The sequence below is a fragment of the Ochotona curzoniae genome, unplaced genomic scaffold (assembly GCF_017591425.1).
Source record: "Ochotona curzoniae isolate NIBS_2020 unplaced genomic scaffold, NIBS_Ocur_1.0 patch56, whole genome shotgun sequence".
In the NCBI taxonomy this organism is placed as follows: Eukaryota; Metazoa; Chordata; class Mammalia; order Lagomorpha; family Ochotonidae; genus Ochotona; species Ochotona curzoniae.
Genome location: NW_024467035.1, coordinates 898399 through 921942, shown reverse-complemented (window position 1 = coordinate 921942; position 23544 = coordinate 898399). Strand labels below are relative to the sequence as shown.

Genomic DNA, 23544 nt, shown 5'->3' with positions numbered 1-23544 from the left:
GTTTGTTTTTGAGATGCAGTAGGGAAGATTAGTGACCAAGAGCAACATAATATTCAGGCACAGCAAGATGGTGGTTGGCATCAATAATGTAAACTCAAGAAGTTGTATGTTCTTCAGCTTGCAACTAGACGTGACACCCTGGAATGTTTGTTGTAATTATTATGTTTTATTTTATTGTAAAAATGGTGAGTGTGAGGGTAGAGGGTGGACCAGGCTGAACATGGCCGTGGCATCCTCAGCGTGTGTAGGGGCTGGATCCTGCGGTGTGCCAGACTGGGCTAGACCAGGAGAGGGTCCCCTGTGTCTCCCAAACAATTCGGCCAACCTCTACTGCTTTCCTCAGGCCTGGAGCAGGAAGGTAGGCTGAAAGTGAAGCGGTGGCACATGAAATGGTGTTCCACATGGGATGCTAGCATTGCAGGCTGGGTGTCACCTAAAATGTCACAACACCCTCCCCCATGACTTTACTTCTTAAAGCAGAGAAGTTGAAAAAAAAAAAAAAAAAAAAAAACCTGATGAATCAGAGAAATGTGCTGGGAAAAGTTTTCTTTTTCCTTTGCATGACACCCCAGCTTCTCGATTTCCATGCTACAGAAAAACATGTTTGTCTAAGTTCTTGACCTTAAAGATAATGATTAAATAAACTACTATTTATATTTGGTTTTTGAATATTTGTTTATGGTTAGAGAATGGGGAGGGTGCAAGGAAAAGAATCATACATATTGAAAGCACATATAAATATATACACAATGAAAATATAGGCAGTCAGGTGGACTAAAAATAAAGAAATTAATTGAGTAAATTTCTTCTAGAAAAAGAGTTTATTACAAATAAAAATATTAATTAAATGGATAACCTATGAAAATAGCAGTGTGTTTCTGAAGTACTGATCAGAAGGTTGATTGCAAATATAAACGCTAGAAAACTTCAAAAATTCATGGGAAGCAGAATTTAAAAAAGATAAGCTTAGTTTGGTGTGAAGTTTTTGAAATGCATGCATGTAAGGAGTATTAAAAGAGTTCTGAAAAGCCAGCTGTTTCACTGGGTTAGGCCACTACCTGCACTGTTGGCATCCCATATTGAAACAGGCTGGGGTCCTGGATGCTCTACTTTAATCCAGCTACCCTGCCACTGTGCCTGGGAAGGTGGCAGAAGATGTTAGAATTTCTTGGGCCCCTGCAACCCAGGTGGAGACCTGGATGGTACTAGCTTCTGCTTGGACGACCTCTGATCATGCTGGCCCTTTGGACCATTTCTCTCTTCTTCTCTCTCTCTCTCTTCTCTCTCTCTCTCTCTCTCTCTCTCTCTCTCTCTCTCTATATATATATATATATATATATATATATATATAATCTTTGCTATTCTGTCTCTTAAACACTTTCTAAAAAGTTCATGGAAAATAATGATGTTATCTTTTAATTCCCTTTCCCCAAACTTACTGACATATCCTTGTACAAATGAGGCCGTAAGTACTGTGGGGGCCAATTCTAATTGTTGAGAGCGTTCTTTATGAAGCAAATAGGAGAGCCCAGAAAATGGCAGCTCTTGGAGGCCAAGTTTTATATAATTCAGAAGGTGGAAAAAACGGTATTTTCTTTATTTGTTATGTTTGCTTGTTTTTATGACCCAAAGAATGGTTCTTACATAGAAAGGGATGTTATACTTCTCATGATTCCTTAAAAAAAAAAAAAAGCATTTCTTTTTTTTTAAAGATTTATTTTTATTATTTTTTTTTATTGGAAAGGCGGATATACAGAGAGGAGAGACAGAGAGGAAGATCTTCTGTCTGATGATTCACTCCCCAAGTGACCGCAGTGGCTGGTGCTGGGCCAATCCAAAGCCAGGAGCCTCTTCCGGGTCTCCCACGCGGGTGCAGGGTCCCAAAGCTTTGGGCTGTCCTTGACTGCTTTCCCAGGCCACAGGCAGGGAGCCGGATGGGAAGCGGGGCTGCTGGGATAGAACCAGTGCCCATATGGGATCCTGGGCGTGCAAGGCGAGGACCTTAACCACTGCGCCATCGCGCTGGGCCCAAAAAAGCATTTCTAAAGCATGTAGTTATCTCAGTCTCCCCTCTCATACTATGCGTTTTGGAGAGATTCCTTTAAGGGGAAGATATTACCAAACTTATCCATTTACATTTCACTTTCTTCTCTGTTGGTATTTAACTTGAAATTATACTACTGGAGATAAAACCCAATAATGATTTTTACTTTTCTTCAGTTCGACCCGAAAGCATATTTTCTGACTTGCACTGTCTAGTCTAGTCAACGAGTTTAAGATCACATAAAACCTGATGGTGAAGAATATGTTGCACTTTAAGAGGGCTAACCTAAAAATGGTATTCTACTAATGCATTATGGTCCATAGCTAAAATGGGCAAAATTAGAAGCAATTTAACCATTCTCAAATTATGCTAGAAAAAGGGGATTGGGGGAGCTCAGATGGAATACACCTTTGAGTGAAAGGCTGTAAAGCTCATGTTTGATAATGACCACAGATCTGGAAAAGGAGCTAAGATGTCCAATGCTTCTAGGTGTTATCAGCAATTTTCCTTTCTACAAAAAAAAAAAAAAAAAAAGTTGTAGCTTTTACCTTCCGGATTCTGGGCTCAGACTTTTGCTAGGATCATTTACGTAAAAATTGCAAAGCTTACTTATTTGATTAAGAAGACTAATTTAATGCTGCTTTGCAAATTCTACAGACCTCAGTGATTTTGCAAATACTTCATTCTGCGTTCCTACTGGGAGTCTGTAAGGTGCTAGATCAGCACTGGTTTGCAGAAGCACATAGTCTGCTCATGTTTCATTAAACGTAACTGTAAAAAAACCTCATTTAGCATTACCCAGATGGTAAAATTGAGGCTGATTATTTGCTCTTTGGAAGCTGAAATGTGCTAATGGGTCAGCCAGCACTTCACAAAATTAGGTGGACAGAGGGATGCAGCTGGGAGCAATTGAAAATGCAGACTATAAAACCCACTTCCAGAGAGTCTCTTGGGATATGGATAACATTCAGTACTTTAAATAAGTATTCCCAGCTCTCTTCTATCAGTTCTTTCCAAGAAGTTATAGAGTGGGTTAAACAAATGATCCCTCCACCAAAAGATGGTTTCCAATCTCAGTGAAAGCAACCATCTATCTTGCTTCAATGACCTTGAATGATCTAGTCTACATTGTTTCTCTCTTCTCTTCTCTTTTAGAGATCTCCTCTCCTCTCCTCTCCTCTCCTCTCCTCTCCTCTCCTCTCCTCTCCTCTCCTCTCCTCTCCTCCCTTCTCCTCCCCCTCTCCTCCAACTTACCTTTCACTGTATTCCAGCCATAATGGCCCCTTGTCATTTTTGTAACATATGAGGATATCCCCATCCCAGAGTTGTGACATTTCTTCTTCCTTCCATTTAAAACTCTTTCCCCAAATATCTGCATGTCTACCTTCCTTATTTCCATTATGTCTTATGTGAGAATACTTCCGAGAGTTTATAGAAAATGAAATTTTAAGACAGGCAGTGGTGCAAAATTATTTGGAAATTCAAACATAATTTGTCCATAATACACATTTTCGATACTTTTTTGAAGCTCCTCTATATGTCATCTGATCCAAAGAAAGTTGTCCTGCAAACAGTCTAAAGTTGCAACCCCTTTTCATGCCTCCCCCTTCGTTGCTTTAGTTATTTCCTAAGCATGCATTACTTTGTGATTTATCTAATAGAAGATAAGATTTACAAAAGCAGGATTTTGTTTCTGCTTGCTTCATTTATTTCTGTAAGTCCAGCACCCAAGAAACTGCCTGGGACATGCATAATAAACAATTACCAAATAGTTATCAAGCATATAAATTAATAATGAGACACTGCATGGAGTTATGCAATAATGCAGCCTTTCAAACAATTCAAATATTATCCACATAAGCTCTTTGGTCATAAAAACATCAATAAAACTGTGCCTAGAATTCAATTTCAACAATCTCAGCAATACCAAAGAAAAAGTCAGCAATAGAGTATGTTTTAGAGGAACAGTATAATACTTGGCAGGCATAGCTTACCTTTGCTGGAGGCTAGACATATTCTGATTGATGCAGAGTTATAGAAGCAAATCTATCATTCAAGTCAGAAAAGGTAAGTTCAAATTATAGTGTCCCCTCTCAATAACATATGGTCTTGTTTAAATAAATCCCTTAAGAATTCAATTTAAAAAGTGTATCACTAATCTTACTGAAGCAAGATTTTATCTAAACAAAGGCTAAAAAAGCAAATGTTTCTACCATCCTTTATCACATCTGAAAATTAAATTGAGGAAAGAAAGTTTTATATTATAAACTATTACACCTATAGGCAAGTTCGTAGCCATCTTTCACATCAAAAATGTTAATGTCTCAGAACAGAGTGGCGGCTCTTAGTGGATCATGCCTCACCATATCCATGAAGTCCCTATATTGACCAGGAGACTCCTTTGGCCAATGGGGTATTAACAAGCAGAGGCATGATAACTGCTGGCACCTTAAAACTTACACTCCTCAAAACCAAGTGCTGTGCTATGTTCTAAAGAGGCCAATGTTCACTCCCCACAAAGGAAAAATCATGTGGACGATATGAGTGAATGAGTGAGAGGCTATCTGTCAAATGAGAATATGTGAGTAGGTGAGCCGTGTTTTATTATTATTTTTTTAAGGGATATAATCTGCCCCCCTGAGTTCCCAGCTAAATACATGAGTGGCAATAGAAGCACACGAAGCTGAAATAGATTCCAGCAGTCAATGAGGGTTACCAAGAGAAAAAATAAACTTGTTTTAAGTTATACATTTTGCAAAGGATTACATAATGCAGCTATGGATAATTGAAATTTTTGTGTTTCTGAAAATGACAAAATCTCAGAGGGTCATTTCAATCATAGGAATTGTAGTGTTGCCTGAAGCAGATGACAACATACAAGAGGAAGCAGAATGGAAATGACCTTACCAACTCTTAGGATTAAGTATGTTCTCAACAGTTTCACTTAATTTTGATTCGTAGAAGGCAGCTAGTACAGAAGTTACTGGTTATTATTATGAGTAAAGAGCACTAAAAGAAATAACTTGCATAATTTTATAATTGAAATCTATGTTGGACAAGCAACAATAAAACAGTACATTGAAACTTCCAATAGAATTTTCCTAAGACTTTCTGGTTCAGAGAAGTCAACTTGTTCTTGGAGTCATTTTGAATTTCTATTCTGTGACTTACTGTAGTTACCTCTTGGCAGGAGTCTATTGTTAATGATTAGGACTTCTGAAAAGGAGCAAATCCTCTAGCCACTTCCAGATTTACCAGTGGGGATCTGCACCTTGGCGAATAAGCTGCAAGGCTGAAATTTCCACTGTGCAGTTAATCAGTTCTGAAGCTAAGTTCAGAATAATCAAAGGTCAGACCCTTTGCGCTGGGATTCCTGCTCTGTGGGCGGAAGGTCCTGTTTGGAGGCATTTTATCTAGCATTTGGCAAAAGAGTAGAAGTGAAGAAGTCGCTGTGGAAGTACAGGCAGTCACCAGGCACTTTATTATTGTTGTGACAGAAACGATCTCACTCAGAAAGAGCCCTGACATTTTTCAAAGAGAGACTGCTAACCCTTTACATGAAGTCTCTCTGTCCTCTGAGCAGGCATTGTCGCTGAGCACAATAGCTTTCATTTCCTAAGCAGCAAGGTTGGGAAGCTTTTCAATGCGAGCTAAAAGGTGTCTTCTGACTACAAGTACGTAACACGTTTTTGTCCTCTGTGTGTGTGTTTTAAACTAGAAGCACACTCACTGCTACAGTGAAATATGAATGAATTTCCTTTTCCAAATTTGTCATGAACGACCACGGAATTCAAGACTCCACGGGGGTGAACTGTGCTGAATGGAGTGCAGGATGCCAAGCTGAATTCTTTGGTCTTGACTGTTATGTGTAAGAAGTGATCTACAACAGAATTTCAAATAGATCAGGAAATTACACAACTCCCGGAGCATTCTGTACTTCTAAAATAAAGACATTTGCTAGTGTCCTTAATGATCAGGTAAGCTCAACAAATTCAATTAATAGAAGGAAAAATAGTGTCTGAAAAGTGCTAGTGATATGGTCTAGGCAGGCAGCCTGTCCAGGGCCACACCTCCTCCACCTATTGTAATTCTTTCTTTCCATCTATGAGTCAAAAAACACAGACCTATGTCACTTGGAACCCGAGGGGAGGGAGTGTTGCTTTGTTGTATAACCAGTTCCCTCCCAAGCCTGGGGCTGAATTGGCTGCTCACCTCTGGACCTGCTAGCTCTATTCCTGGGGATGGATTCTGAGGACAGAGGGAGCACGCTCTTTCCCCAGAATCCTTTCTCCTTCTGGCCCACTCTCCCTGTACACGGCCCACATATGTCTGTATTTTTTACCGTCTGAACAAACTTCACCATTGATTTCGCTATGTTTGTGCCTGTGCTTAAAATGTTTTTTAAGTAAGTGGCAAGAACCTAGAAAATAAATATTTAGCCAAAATCTGGACAACATCATTAGGGTTTATAGAACTTGTTTTTTCAAAGAAGTTCATCCCATTCAATGTCATCAAATGAGGACTTTCTTAATATCTGAAATCTGTGGAAAATTCTAAAATACAACACTCCTGTTGTGTGCTGAGAAAAAAACTGAAAATGTTCCATTTCCTAAATTGTGATACCTCTTCTCACCTGCTTTCTAGCATTTTAGTGAGTAGTTTCTTTTCTCAATTGTATAATAAGTAGTACATATTGAAGTCCTTGTTTCCTGTTTTAAACACAGCTTTTTAAAAAAAGATCCAACAAATTGTGAGTCCTTAAAAATTACACACTTGAAAAATTGAAATTAAGATGTCTGTTTTGGTGCAAAAATGTTGACATCTATACATGGATTTTTTTAAAGCCCTCTATAAACTTTTTGAAGACCAATGAAACAAAAATGAATTCAATCTTTTGATTCCATATTCCATGAGTTTTCTGAAGTTTCTTCATAGAAAACATAATACTAGGAACTCAGACATCCCACAGACTGGACTCCAATCCCTCCCTTAGAATAAAGGACATTAGGAACATTGTCTTGTGTTTCTGCCATGGGTTTAATTGGGAGTTTCTATCTTAAAGCAACATAGCTGCTTCAGAAAAAGTGTTAACAATTTCACAAAGACTGAAATACTATAGCAGGATGAACATTCATCGTGAATCAAGAAAACCGTTTTCTTGTTCTCTCTACCTTCAAACTCAGTTGCTGCTGACTTCGTTATGTAAATAAATAAATAAATAAGCAGCATCAGTTTCCACTGAGTCTCCCTGGTTGTTGAGAAGCTTTCTGCCTGACCACCTGTTAAATCATAGCAAAGCAGCAAGCTTTACCCCTACAGAGACTCCGGGAAAAAGAGGTTCCCTGGAAATTCTACACAAAAACGAAGTATTCCTATTAGATTGGATTTCATATCTAACATAGTGGTTGGAGGCAATGGAAGTGGGAAAGTATAAAAGGAAACATTATCATTGGTTTCTGTTACTCATAATGGCAGGTGTACAGCTCAGCCACGCTGGAGAAGAGAGGATAAACTTCTGTGGAAGCTGTAAATCCAGGCTTCCATCTCCTTGAAGTCATCCAACGCAGATCTCCAGCTCAAACAGGCAGCTGTGGCTCTGGTCAGCAGGCAGTGGGCATTGTGATTCCTGCTGTGTTTCTGAAAATTGACAGAACTGGGTTTGTACCTTGAATTGTAAAGCATGAGCCATTTTCTTTTGGGGAAGCCTAAAGGAGCAGTCTAAGAATGAACTTCCATCTAAATGTGAAGCTGCTAAAGAGGACAACCCAGAATAAAAGACAGCTTATCTTTTTAAAATGAAGTTATAAGTGGATGGATCATCTCCAGTGAAAGGTTACATGTTAAAATGTAGTTGATTTGTAGAATGCATGTAAATATCACCTTTACCTTTCAGGAGAATCACTCTGGAGAAATTAAAAAGAGAGGAGAAAGAAGGAAAGGAAGGGGGCAAAGGGGAAAGCTACAATTTCGAGAAATGAAATATTACGTACACACAAGGAAGTTCTGACACGTATATGTGAATCTTCGCAAAACAGAACACTTGGGCAGAGAAAGCAAAGGGAAAGAAGGTGCAGAACTGCTGCAGCAAAGGCAGATAGGATCCACTGCGTGCTTTTGTGAAAGAGAGACAGTCTAGTGAAGTTGCTGAACATGCCAACCCATGGGGGTTTTGGGCTGTGATGTGTGACACAGACGAGAGATTGCTCAAAGGTGGAGGGCCATTTAACCAACAGCACTGTGCTTGCAGGTCATCTATCTGAAAACGTGGAAAACTACACACACAGAGGAACCCGGATGTCAAGGAGAGTGCACTTATTGTGACATAAACAATTGGGAGGAAATGATCCCCAAATCTACATATCCGCCTCATGGGTAGGGTCATCATATTAAGTGTAAATAAAGGGAACAAGGGGAGCAAGAGTGTGATGCTTAAGAAAATGCATTTGTCAACAGGAGAAAGTCAAGGTGGCATGAATATTTCACATACCCAAAATATAAAATAACAAAAGCACAACACTACGGTGCTTTTATGATTAGCCTCAGGAAATATGCACCCCTTGGGTAATTTGGATCCTGCGAAAGAATAACAACAAACCCACAGAAACCCTGCACACTCCTTTACCAAATATCTATGTATATTTCTTTCTGTAAAACAACAACAACAACAAGAAACCCTTAAAGGTGGTGAGTCCTGTGTTTCATGGACAGCACTGTCAACTCGTCTGGCAGAGATGAGAAAGCTGACAGCCCTCCCGAGGGCTGAGCGCAGAAGTCCGGAACGGCAGAGACCTGATCCCGCATGTAATGAGACCAAACAGAGCTGGGAGGGAAGCTGCTTGCAAGCCCCCTCAGACAAAGCATCAAGCAGCCGCCGCCTGCCTGTCATGCTTCACCTTCTTCTCCATGGCCTTCCTTTTCTGCAACAGCAGGGGCAACATGAAAAGGCTGCAGTATGTTCCCGTTAGGTCAGAATCCAGAGAGGCAATTGTGGGAATATATTTATTCCCTTAATGCGACACATTTAAAATTTTTACATGTGCCTCAAGCTGCACAAAGTGTTTGGCAAGAAGTGGTAATTAAGATACACTTTCCAGTGAGGAAACCTTCCCAGCCTGGTGGGGAGACTGGAAATGTAAACAAATCACCATGTGTACCCAGTGATGTACGCGCACTGCAAGTCAGCCGAATCGTCTCCCATAAAGATTTCAATTTAAACAATGAACTGAATGCATAGTGTGTGTGTGTGTGTGTGTGTACACAGGATCCATTACCTTTAGGGTTCCTTTTCACAAAAGAAAATATGCATACATATTTGGAAGAGGAATAAGCAGGTTTTTGCTGTTGTTTTGTTATGAAATTTTAGATGTATATTATATATAAATGTATATTGTATATTATATAGAGATGCATATTATATGTGTGTATAATATATATGTATATTACAGACACGTGTGTGTGTCTTGAAGAATGATTTATAATTACAGAGGGGCTCTGGCTTTGTACATAGATTGGTTAGAAACTATAGTCTTGAATGAGAAACAGAATAGACATAGCTTTTCTATGACAAAATTTGATTTGACAAATTGAGTGTTAATTGAAAGCACCATCCTATCTAAATCACATCTGAGTCATATATAAATCTTTGTCATGCAAATATAACTGGGGGTACATCACTTTGTATCCTGGGGGCTGAGGGTAATTGCTTGTCTACTGCTTTCTTTTTAAGAACAGGAAAAGGTTTAGCAGAACAAAGACATTGCTCACAGCCTCCCAGCAGGAATCAGTAAACCCTAAGCGTGTTTAAGCGGGTTTGGGAGTATTACAATAAAATTTTATTAAGAAAGATACCTAAGGATTTGTGGAATTCTGGTCACAATAATACTTGAATGCATGAGGAACAACGTACATGCACTCTGTTCCTTTATTTAAAACTTAAAATATATATAATTATTCCTAAAATATTCCCTTGCTTGCTTCCTTCCTTCCTTCCTTCCTTCCTTCCTTCCTTCCCTCTCTCATGCCTTCCTTCCTTCCTTCCTTCTTATTTTTCCTTTTCTCTTTTCATCTCCACTTCCATTTCTTCTTCTTTTTTTTTTATTTCGCAAAAATCTTCATTCACTCTGGCTGCTGTTGCAACCAAAATGTTCATATTCAAATGGAACGAAGGACTTATCCCACAATATAAAGTTAGTATAGATGGAACTTGAAAATTATGTTCTTAATCAACACTGCCATTTTAAGATTGCTAAGTTCTCAAAGGGTAAAAGAAGGGCAGTGTTAGTAACACAAGCATGCTTGACCTTGATTATGTCCAGACTGGCTCCTCTTATCTCTTTGACATCCCACATTTTAGACCTTGTGGTATGAAATTGGAAAATAATAATGAACACTTTTTCTCATATGAAATCTGAAATTACATGCCATGTATTAGTACGGACAAATGGACTAAACAACTGAAACAACATAGGTTGCGATAGCTTCATTTACAGATTTAACTTTTGGAGGCACCAATTTCCATTATTAGTAAAATAAGTATGCATGCCCGGGACGGATATGCCTCATGATACCTTGTAACTTCTAACTGCAAAGTGCAATCACCTGGAACAGCGCTTCTCTAACATTGCTGTGCATGTGAATCATGGGGGGATTTTTAGAGAATTCTGATTCTGCTTTATAGGCTTGGGATAAGCTGCAATATTCTGTAGTTTCAGGTGATGCTTATGCTGTTGGTCTGTGCATCACATATACAATAATAAGGTCATAGAAAAACGCAGTGTCCGATTTCCATTTCCAAAAATGACTGCAGTAGCCCAATGCCACATCTTCCTTGGCCATCTACATTTGTTACTACTTCTTACTACTTCCTCAGAAGGTAGAGGGGAATCTGTTGCTATATATCTTTAAATTAAAGGGAGCCCTAGGGTTATTCAAAGACAAAGACTTGAGTGAAGCTTTTAGTTTTGGGGATAGCCCTCAACTGGCCAGTGATTTCAACTCTCAGGCTTTAAAATCCATGTACCATAACAAAGACCATTATGAGAGGACCAAGCCACGTGAGGGGCTGGGGGGATGAGACCTGACATGTGACAGGCAGGGGAGTGACAGGGAGAGGAGACAAACGGAGGCACTAGTTACGTGTGTGAAAAAGCCAGTATCATACTGAATGGAGAAAAGCTAGAAACTGCGATCTTCTATCACCACTGCTATTCAACATAGTCCTAGAGGTACTTCAGAAATCAAAGGCATACGTATGTCAAGCTTTCACTATATGCAGATGACATAATCCTGTACATACTCAATACAGAAACTGCTAGAACTTATACGAGAGTTTGGCAGAGTGGCAGGGGAACGAAAATCAACAGCATAGTGTTATCAAATTGGAACCTCATCAAACTAAAAAGCTTCTGTACTGCAAAGGAAACAATCAGAGTGGGAGAAGATCTTGCACACGATATAGGCGATGCTAATTTCCAGGATATACAAACAAAAGATTAGATACCACATGTTTGCCTTGATTTAACCTGAACCTGTCATTGATACTGTCTCAACCCAGATGTTTCGAAGAATGGAACTTGCATTATTTTTAACATATTGTCTACCCATTACTATGTCAATTAATTCCATAATGTTGTATATTGATACTGAGGCCTTGTTGGGGCTTTTAACTGGGATCTTTACTCTGTTAGACCTATCTTCAGACCATAGAAGGCCAAGAGGCCACTGAACTTATCTGGACAATAAGACGCTGAACTTTATGCTAGGCATGTGTTTGCAAGCAATGAAACTGAACTTGAACTATGGTTATGCAACAAGGTGGAGGAATCCACCTCTATAAAACTGTACTACATAATACAATGTAAGGAACAGCCATGGTTCCACTAGCCAGGGGATGCCACATGGATCAGAGAAATTATTAGTCAAGTCTTTCATGCACTATTGATGCACACAAGCAGAGCCAAGTGACATAATTGTTCAGGATCCTAGCTGAGGGCCCTGGGGCAGTGGTCCAGTGAGTAAAGTCCTCCCCTTGTAGGTTCCAGAAACCGTATGGGCACCACTTCATGTTCAGGCTGCTCCACTTCCCATCCAGCTCCCTGCATATAGTCTAGGAAAGAAGTAGAGCCTTGGGGCCCTGTACCCATGTGGGAGACCTGGAGGAAGTTCCTGGAAGACACTACTGGTTCCTAGCTCCTGGCTTCGGATTGACTTAGCTCTGACCATTGCAGCTACTTGCACAGTGAACCAGTGGGCAGAAGATCTTCCTCTCTCTCTTCCTTTCTGTATATCTGACTTTCCAATAAAAATAAATAAATCTTTAACAAAAATTTTAAGTTGAGAAGTACAATCCTACTTAGCAATAGGTAATTACAGCAGAATTTACAAACAAGCAGATTTTACAAAGACCAAGAACAAAGGCTAGCATTTTAATAATGCTTACATTCAATACATTTTTTTGGATTTATTTATTTTTATTGGAAAGGCAGATATACAGAGAGGAGGAGAGACAGAGAGGAAGATCTTCCATCTGATGATTCACTCCTCAAGTGGCCGCAATGGCTGGAGCTGAGCCAATCCAAAGCCAGGAGCCAGGAGTTCTTCTGAGTCTCCCACTCAGGTGCAGGGTCTCAAAGCTTTAAGCTGTCCTCGACTGCTTTCCCAGGCCACAGGCAGAGAGCTGGATGGGAAGCAAGGCTGCAGGGATTAGAACTGGTGCCCATACAGCATCCCAGCACGTTCAATGCGAGGACTTTAACCTTTATGCTATCACGCCAGGCCCTCAATACATGTTTTAAATAAACTACAGAAAACCCTGAAAGTGACCTTTCTCCTCCAGTTATGGAAAAAGTAGAAGCTGCATTATATTATAATCAAATTATAACTTATTTATGTAAAATTTTTATGCAAATTCCAATAACAGTAATTTATACTGCAGAAAAGAAAAATACATGTCATAGTTTGCTTCCTCTTGAAATTGGAGAAATCAGGCCTGGTGCAACAGCTTAGAGGCTAAATGCTTTCCTTGCATGTGCCACCATTCCATGTGGACACTGGGCTGTTTTACTTCCCACCCAGCTCCTTGCCTGTGGCCTGGGAAAGCAGTAGAGGACGGCCCAAAGCCTTGGGACCCTGCATGCATGTGGGAGACCTGGAGGAAACTCCTGGCTCCTGGCTTTGGATCAGCTCAGCTCTGGCCAATGATGTCACTTGGGGAGTGAACCAGTGCAAGAAAGATCTTTGTCTCTCCTTTTCTCTGTAAATCTACATTTCCAATAAAATTAAATGAATCTCAAAAAAAGAAATGGGAGAAATAGTCATCTTAGTTATTGTTGAATTATGAGGTTCTACTATGTACCAGATATACTGTAGAAGGATCTACATAAAATTATGTTGAATATAGAAATGAAAGAAAGAAGAACCAGAGTGTTGTGGTATCATGGTTAAATCCAACAGTGGCAATGCCAGCAACACATGGGGGTTGTCAGTTTATGTCCTGGCTACATTACTTCTGAACCAATGTCTTGTAAATAGTTTGGGAAAAAATTAATAGATGACCAAAGTTCTTGGTCCCCTGACACCCATGTGGGAGACACAGACAAGGCTCCTGGCCCCTGACTTCTGGCTCCTGGCTAGCTCAGTCCTGGCCACTGTGGCCATCCAGGGAGTGAAGCCAAGGATGGAAGATCAATCACTCTCTGTCTCTCCCTCTCTCTCTGCAACTTTGACTTTCAGATAAATAAATATATCACATTTACCAAAAATAAATGTAGAGTTCCTCTGTCCTGGTTGAAGTCATAATAGACAAGGAATATTACGAAGGTAGTAAGCTCAATGACAGAGATATTGAGACCTAGAAACCTAGACAGATAATCCTGTATTGTATCATGTGTTCAGCATACACAGAGAAAACTGAGCTGAAAAAATGTTGCAATAATGTCATAAACGAAAAGATGTGTTACTTCAGTCTTGGAAGAGGTAGAGTGAGCAGCAAAGAAGTTTGGACAATAAATCATGTCTCAGATCTGGAATAGCTCATATGAACAATAAAGATATGCATTAAATGATCATAAGAAGAAAAATGGCAGGCTCAAAGGTTGTTCAATATGCAATATCAGTACATTAATAAAAGGGCTAACATAATATCTGATAACTCAGGTGAGGTTGACTTCTTGCTGTGGTGAGCCATTACAAGCTTTTATGTTGACAAATTATTTCTGGCCAAGCCTGTACCTAAAAGATCACCAAGTTTGGACAGCATAAATTGTAGGAATTTAGAGAGATAAATTTGGAGGTTGTTGCAAATATAATAATGCATGTAAGTATTGGTTCTAAGAAATGGTCATAGGAAGGGAAAACACTGGTGATAAAGATAATTTGATGGTAATAAAAAGTGTCATAACCATAGCCACAACAATGCTAGCATTTACTATTTTCCATTGTGGGATATTGTAGGCTGATAAATATAGTCCCTCAAAAGATAGCTATGTTTCAAGCTCTGGAAATCCTGAACGTTAGTATACTGGGCAATTTTGTAAAATGAATGATCCTCACTTGGAGAAATTATAGTGGATTATCTGGATGGGTCCTAAAGGCAGCTGCAAATATCCCCCTACAAGGGAGGGAGTAGATTAGATAAAAAGTAACATTAAGACGGATGCATTAGTTAGACTGCCAAAGACAGGATTCAGAAGTCCTGCTGACCATCAGGACCTGGAAGAAGGTAGGCATGGATTCTCCTTCAGAGGCTCTTAGAAAAGTAGTTATCCTTCTGGTACATGGAAATCATGCTATAGCAAGCTGGGGAATAATGCCTTCATTTTTCCTCAAGGTATCTTACATTTCACATACCATGAAGATTTAAACTCTAGAATCTTGTCAAGTTAACAGCTTTATTCGAAATGACAATGAAGTCATTTCCATTCCAGAGGGCCAAATGCCATCAGCCTGGACTAGACATCTAATACAAGCTGGTTGGAAGCCAAGAAGACTGTAGCTCTAAACATTAAAACAAAAAGCCAGAGCACTGACTGACGGTTATCAGTGATTTTGAATCCAAAAAAACTATGATGATGGGTAACTATCAAAGCATATTGAAGATGAACAAATTTGTTGCTCATAAAAATCAGAGATACAAAGACCCTGGAGAACTCTGACTTCTGAGGGAACATGGGTAAAAGCTCAGGCTCTCCTCCATTTTATCCCCAAGAAGTAGTTTTTTCCTTTCTCCTCATGTAAAGAGGGGAGCACCTATCTTTCTGTTCTATATGGCTAACATTTTTACTTTTCTCTGTTCTTCTCAATGTATTGGTCATGGTGTAAGAGAATTTTTCATTTGCTTATTATTATTTGTTTTAGGAGTGACAGCTAGAGAAAAGGGGGATCACAAGATTATTGTATAATAAAGGACTAATCTTCCTATAGTCTAGAAAACCTCATATACACTAAAGATAAACATTAAATACCCAGCACTTACACTGTAAGCATTTTTCAAAGTCTAGGAGGATACTTCAAACATTACCAAAAATGAAACTGTATGTTACAAAAAGTTTCGGAAACTCATGCCACATTTTCTATTTTTTTTAAAAATTCGAGGTACCAAAATCGATTTATCTTCTAATTTCCATTTTTTCTAAAGATATATTTGATAACTGAGATTTCAAGATTTCGATTTCATTAGAATCATATTAAGATGAAAGTCCTTTAATTTTTAAATTTTATTTATTTCTACTGGAAAGTGATATTTACAGAGAGAAAGAGATCTGAAGCCAGGAAACAGGAGCTTCTTCCGGGTCTCCCACTTGGGTGCAGGGTCCCAAGGCTTTGGGCCGTCCTCGACTGCTGCAGAACACCAATCAGCACCCTTATAGGATCCCCATGCATGCAAGTTGAGAACTTATGCCACTAGGCTATCATGTCAGAACCAAGATGAAGATATTTTAATAAGATTTTGGGGAAAAAATGCATTAAAGGATAATATACAGTTTAGTAAACACTTTGAAGATCTCCAAATAAGGTAATCAGTCTGGTAAGGACCAGATTGATGACTGAATTTACACAGGAAGATGGACTCTAGCAGGATTCCAAATTTATGAGTTGAGCTCTTCTATATGTCAATTCCTTTTACAAAAGAGTGTACAGGAATTCAAGATATTTTAATCAGTTAAGACAAAATATTCAATTACCAGTTTATTAATTTGGGTGTACAATAAAAACTTTTTTTTCCCAAAAAGTTTCAACAAGTGAAATCATCACAGAATTAGATCTATGGGCAGTAAGGATATCAAATTCCCAGTCATTGGCATGCAACTGAAACCTTGATTTGGATGAATTTCCTAAGAATTCTCTCATTAAGCCCTAAGACAATCATCCTGCTGATAGTGCTCTGCAAACATGGTGCATATTCCTAAAGTGCACAGGCTCTTCTGCAAGAAGTGTGGCAAGCACCAGCCCCACAAAGTAACACAGTGTAAGAAGGGCAAAGACTCCCTCTATGCCCAGGGGCCCAGCATCATGGCAGGAAGCAGAGCGGCTTTGGCGGGCAGACAAAGCTGATTTTCTGGAAAAAGACTAAAACTACAAAGCAGATTGTGTTTAGGCTTGAGTGTGTACAACCCAGCTGCAGATCCAGGAGGATGCTGGCTCTGAAAAGATATAAACACTCTGAACCAGGAGGAGAGAAGATGAGACAGGGCCAAGTAATCCAGTTCTAATATTCATCCTCTGCTTTGTTACGAAGACAGTAAAACCTTAAGGTTGTTGTTCACTTCATTTTTTTGGTGGGGGGAGGGAATAAATTAGAGCCATCAATAAAACTCTTCTTGTGTGAAACAAAATAAAAATAAAAAGAAGGGAACTAAGTACACGGCCTGCCAGTCTTCCCTCCAGCTCCACTCTGACAGCCCCTCCCTCCCAGATTCTAGAGTTGCCAGACCTTCACAATAACATGAGCCAATAAAGAGTACATGTTTTCTGTGGTTCCTCTAGGTCTGTGTCAGATTTTACTTAAAGGAGCTAAAATCAAGGAGGAAAAGGACAGTCATAGTCAGTATTAATCATGGTTAATGCAAATCGGAGAACACTAGCCTTGCAAGTGATAAATTTTACTAAGAATTTTTTTATAATTCAAAAGTAACTTTCAATTATCCAACACTTCTCTGCCTCTGTGGAACAACTGTTATTATTACTCATTCAGTATTCTTATTCTTATTCATTATTATGACAGAATTATATAAAAACAGGTTAAAACAAAAGGTTTTCTGCATAATAGCTGTCACAGAAAGCAGTCAAAAGTCAATGAAGGTGGGATTATAAAGCACTGGTAGGCTAGAAGCAGTTAATCAGTCCAAGGATTCTTACATAGCACACACCAAGCACTCCTGGGCACATGAATTCTCGACAGTCAAGACCAACAGGAAGCCAGATCTACTGTGTTCCTGCAAGTACACAGTTAGCCAAATAAAGAAGCCTGGCCAACAGATATTGATGGGATCGCTGGAAAGCAACCTATAAAAACTACAGAGTAAGAATTGAGCAAAGTGTTGGGAGAGTAACTTCTTCAGTACCAGCATTCTCCAATAACACACAGTTATTTGTGGAATCACTAAGCATTCATAGGTTAATGTCCGCATACATGGAGGATGGTTTCAAACAAAGCGTTCTAGTACTTTCATGGGTTAACTTATTTTTACTTGGAAGTGTTATGAATGCCTAGGAATATATGCATTCAAAAGATCCTTCCCCATCTCTCTTCCCAACATGTCCATCTTCATTTGTGGCGCGTTCTCAACCTGCATCCCAGAAATAACGCAAGCTTTCTTCCTCCTCGTATTTCATGTCCAATCAAAGGCCAGGTAGTATTATTCCCAAACTCTTGATATACTGCTTGTATCCGTACACTTACGGCAGCAAACACCACTTGAGTCTGTTCACTTCATTCCTTCCTTCAGTATTTCAGTTCATCAGCTTACACTTGAATAGACAACAGGTATCTTAGCAGTACTGTTTTATCTCTATTATACTCATAAACATTACTTACATTAGTATTTCCCATTTCCCAGGTGTACCAATGAAACCATCTCTCTCCTCTATAAACAAAGTTAATATCAACAAGAGGAATCTTCTAATGTGCATTATGTATGGAGTACTATTTAAACTCTTCAGTCTTTTTACACTTCTGTAGCTACATTTTTGGTTTGATCTGTCCTGCCATTTTTGCCCATATTTTGGCCAGTCACATGGGCTTCTTCTTGTCCCATACTTGCCAGCTTCCCCTTTTCCAGGGGCCTCTTATGATAATCAGTGCCTCTCACACTTGAATGTGCATCGGAACCCCCAGAGGACTTAAAACACAGATTGTTGAGCCCCAGGTTCAGGAATTCTGATTCTGTTGTTATGGTATGGGCCGAAAAAATTTATTTTCAAACATTTGTTTCAGGGGCTGCTGATGCTATTGGCTTGAAATCACATTTTCTGAATCCCTGAGTGAATAATTTCCTTTCACCTCTACTTTTATAATAAAATCATTGCTTCTGAGTTAATACATACAATTGACTCTTATTTCAGCATCATGCTTCCAGTATAAAATCAGGAAGGACTTGCTCTTTTTTCTGACTACCTATAATGTCATATCTCTGTTTTATAACAACTAGGATAATTCACCTATCACAGAATCATGTGATAAATTTACTTTTCTCTATATACTGTATGCTCATTGACACCGATGTCCATGTCTAAACTTTTGAATTAGTTCAGTAGCACAAACTAGAGTGTTTTACATATATGAAACAGAAAATAAATGTTTATATCTATTCTGTAAACATACCTTAAAATGTCTGTCTGTCGTGACTGAAATTGTCTGCTGCATCAATACATGTGAAATTGTGGCTCTACTGCAAATCCTCTCCTGCACACAAATTGCAAAGTAATCCAGGACTGTCTGTTGGCCAAAGCGTGGCTTTACCATTACACGTGCCAGTACTTTGCCAGTAAGTCTAGGACTACTGCTGTGCTTCCATCTGCTGGAACCAAGGACAGTATTTTGGGATGGAATACTGGGACAAAATATTTAGTCACTTGTCTTACAAAATATTTAAGCACTTACATTCTTAAGAAAAAAATAAAAAGAGGACCATTTGGTGTTTAAAACTGTGCTATTTCACTATGTTTTCCTTTTTCCTTCAGAGACAGCATATGCTTCAGACCACAGCGATCTTGAAGAAAAAGCCTTTATGGTTTCCCAGGAAATGCAGAGTGAGGTGGCAGGCGACGGGCATGTCGAAGTGTGGCATAAATGGTTGTCTCTGCCAGACAGCACACAAATATCTGACCCATCTGCCACCGCTGGCGCTGACTTAGCCTTTTGCTTTTCTTCATTTCAACTCATTTCCAACAATATTGGAAGTACGTTTAACCATCATGTATTGCCTTCTGCTGTCTTTAGGGAACTGGCATAGTATCCTAGACAAGAATCATCTGAAAATAATATGTCCTGTGTTCAAAAATTGCTATGGCCTCTACTTACCTGGTCAAATATTTCACCTTGTTAGGTCTTGCTGGGGAATACTTCCTTTCATTAGTTTTCACTTTTTTTTATCAATCAAAGAGTAAGAAAGAATTTGTTCTATCTCTGTCACTTCACAAAATCACTCCTGTCTTGACAAAAGTAACCTCCACAATTTCTTAGCATAGCAAATCAACATCCTAAAAGGGTTATGCAGCCTCTGAAAACTAGTTTTTGAGTCAAGAAAAATACTATAATCACTGTATTCATTGCCACTGTAAAGTTACTTTATAAACTTTTCCTTCTATTATTCAACCACTTCTATATATCAGCATGATATGGCTTCAAAGCACTTAAGTAGGACTCACAAGTGCCAGTCAATTGGCTCACTAATTACACATCTAGAACAGTCTACACCTCTTTGATCTTAAACATTATTTCCATTGTCAGTATTCCATTATCAGGCTACAGGAACATTAGTGAAAAGTAATTGAATACCACTTTGAACTTGGAACAAAATTCAGTGGGTTATTTCAACTGTAATGTCAATATGAAAGAGATTAATTGATATGAAGAGATGAAATGAGATGGAAAAAATACAAACTCTGAACATATATGTTTGTATTTTAAGAGAGCAATGCTATTCTATCAGTTTCAACTTCTAATTAAGTTTTTCATACATATCGGGCCAAAAGTTGCTTCCCTCTCCTCCCCAATTTCAAATCAATATCTACTCTCTGGAAATACTGGAATCTTTGCAAGCAAGGGGTGTATCATGGTTATACATTCCATGAGAAGAAGAGTCGCTTATTACTGATTCTATAGTTAGGAGATATATGTTAAATATACACTGCCTCAGAGTTTTTCTTTTTGTTTTTGGAAACTTGAAATCTACAAGCTCTCAGTGATTAAAATTCACCTCAGTTTTAGGTTTCTGGTCAGGATGCATGAACTTTGTGTTTTGGTATCCAAATAAAAAACTAAAAAGTGAATAAAGTGCATCTATCACAAGGGTACTTACAACACTGAGTAGCAGTCAATGAAAGAGTGCTCTTTGAGAGATGCATGCTAAGATTATTCAGGCACTGTGTTTGGATTGATTTTACAGCCCACAGTTCACTCAATAAACAGGGAATCAAAGAAGATGGACAGTTACTCTATGTTGAGCAGACAAAGCTGGGGAAGACAGCCTGAATGCGTAAGGCAACACAGAGATGACAGAGCCACACAGAATATAGAGAACTGTCAAGTCTCCCTGTGAAGATAGAAAACTGATCAGCACAAGAATGTGAAAAGCTATCCACAGTCAGGTAAAGAACTATCCAGGTACTACAGGGAATAGAGCCTTTCACTTGAGCCAGATTTTCACATACCTGGAGAGTTTGTTTCCAAAAGTCAGAGTACAAATCTTCATAATGCAGGAGGTATCAGAATGTAGCACAGTTCAGGTGCCAGCCCACAAATGAAAAAGAGTAAGACCTGTGAGGTGTATTCCCAGTAACTTTGTAGCATTTCAGAACAAAGCTCAAGAATATTTAGGACAACATAATCAGGTTCTAAACATGTAAAAATCAGCATTGGATATCTGAGAGGCACACAAGAAAGAAAAAAACTACATCCAATACTCCCAAACCAAACCAGAAATGATAAAAATGCCATTAGCAAAGTCATTAAAAATATTATGATTGCCTAATTAAAACAACTTAGAAAATATAAGACACTAATTGAACTTCTAGAAATAAGGAAAATACCTTAGGTTGAAGAATATTTTGGATGGAATTAAAACTAAATTGAAACTGCGAATGAAGAGCTGGATGAACTTGAAATTGTAGAAACTACCAAAACTAAAGCAAAAAATGCAAGAACTCATGAACTGATGGACAAAGGAAAACCAAATGCATGAGCAACTGGAATCCCTGAAGAAAACAGAACAAAGGGAGTAACACAAATAATTACACAGCCAACTAATCTTTGACAGGAGAACTGTAAAATAATGCAAGGAATAAGTTTGGTCTTTTCAACAGATGCTGCTGGCACAATCGGATACCACCATCCTGAAATAAGAAGCAAGACCTTCCACTTGGCACCCTATACAAAAATCTGGTATAAATGAATGAAGGACCTAAATTTGTGCCCAGAAACCAACAAGCTATTAGGGGAAAACAAAAGAAGCACTCTACAAGATACAGCCATTGTTGCACAATTTTAAGGACAGTCACCAAGAGCACAGGCAGTCAAAGCAAAAATAAACAAATAGGACTACATCAAACTAAAAAGCTTTTGTAGAGCAAAAGAAATGATCAACACAGCAAAGAAGCAACTAACAGGAGATCTTCGCACGCTACACAACAGACAGGGGACTAATATGGGATTTACAACAGTCATGTTAAGAAATGTGCAAAGAAAATGAGTGGATATTTTTCAAAAGAAAAATTCAAATGGATAATAGACATATGAACAAATGCTCAAGCTCCCTAACTATCAGGAAACTACAAATAGAAACCACATTGAGGTCTACCTAACTACAGTGAGATTGGCCTACACTCAGAAATCCACTACTAACACCTGCTGGCATGGATGTGGGAAGAAAGGTACTCTATTCCACTATTGGTGGGAGTGTAGGCTAGTACAACCACTATGGAAGTCAGTATGGAGAGTGTTAAGACAACTGAAAATTGATTTAACAATAGTCTATTTCTAAAGATATATCCAAAGGAAATGAAATTTGCATATGGGCCCGCTCAGTGGTTTAGTGGCTAATGTCCACGCCTAACATGCACCAGGATCCCATGTAGCAACTGGTTTGTGTCACTATGGCCCCGAGGACAGCCCAAATCCTTGAAACCCTGCACCTGCATGGGAGATGCAGAAGAGCTCCAGGCTCCTGGCTTCAGATTGGTGCAGCACTGGCTGTTGCGGTCACTTAGCAAATGAATCATCGGATGGAAGATCTTTCTCTCTGCCTTTCCTCTCTCTATATATCTGACTTTGCAATAAAAATAAATAAATATTGAAAAAAGAAAGCTGCATATAAGAAAGTGACCTGCAACCATGTATTTATAGTAGCACAATTCACAATAGCAAAGACATGGAAACAACCCAGATATCCATTGAAAGAGAAATGGATGGAGAAGTGATGGCATATCTACTCCATGGAATACTACTCAGTCATTAAGAAGAATGAAATTCTACCATTTGCAACCAAATGGTCCCAACTGGAAACCATTATATTCAGTGAAATAAGCCAATACCCAAAAGATAAATATATGTCCTCTTTGATATAAGGCAACCTTCGTGCAAAATACCAGATAGAGATATAGGTAAATATGTACATACATATATTCTCATAGATGAACTGTATATAGGAACTAGCATACTGAGAAGTGAAGATACATTGCAGTATACATCTTTGCTTCAAAAGGAACTGATAAATGTACTTTGACAATAAGGTACTATATTTTTTCCATTGCCTATACAAGTATTACATTGGTGCACTTATACTGATACACTTAAAGAATGTTGGACCTGTGACTGATGCTGAATAACTATACTATTATAATAATACGGAGGATAGCAATGGTGGGGGAGACGGCAGAGGGAGAAAGGGGAAGTGGACAGGGGGATCCCTATATGTATGAAATCATATCATGGAAAATAATACATAACACACACAATGGCTCCTAATTTTCCAAATTTGAGAAAATCTGTAACCTTATTGATCTTAAAATCACTATGAGCTTCCAGCAAAAAGTAAGCAAATACACTTTCCAATAGTATTTTCATAATTAAACTGAGCAAAAAAGAAGCGTGTGTGTGTGGGTGGGGGGGTTAGGAAATCATGTCAAGAGCCAGAGGGGAGGATAAGAGCACATTTCTTTACGGTAATATTGCAAGTGAGCACTGCATATTTAAGATCTGAATGAAAAAAAGAGTATTAAAAATTCATTGTACAGAAAAATCCTTTCCAATGCAAAAGTGAAATAAAAACTTCAAGAAACCAAGG

At 38.7% G+C, this 23544-nt stretch overlaps 1 protein-coding gene, 1 long non-coding RNA gene and 1 pseudogene across 5 annotated transcripts in view; 2 read left to right on the top strand and 1 right to left on the bottom strand.

Moving 5' to 3' along the window:
* The window catches only part of LOC121168093 (receptor tyrosine-protein kinase erbB-4), a 984643-nt gene that overhangs the window by 73329 nt on the left and 887770 nt on the right, over positions 1–23544 (bottom strand). The window lies entirely within an intron of this gene.
* LOC121168095 lies at positions 91–21994 on the top strand. The gene is made up of 3 exons (XR_005885690.1): positions 91–101; positions 14028–14037; positions 21923–21994. It is a non-coding gene; the product is annotated as an uncharacterized LOC121168095 (long non-coding RNA).
* Positions 16433–16752, top strand: LOC121168094 (annotated as a pseudogene).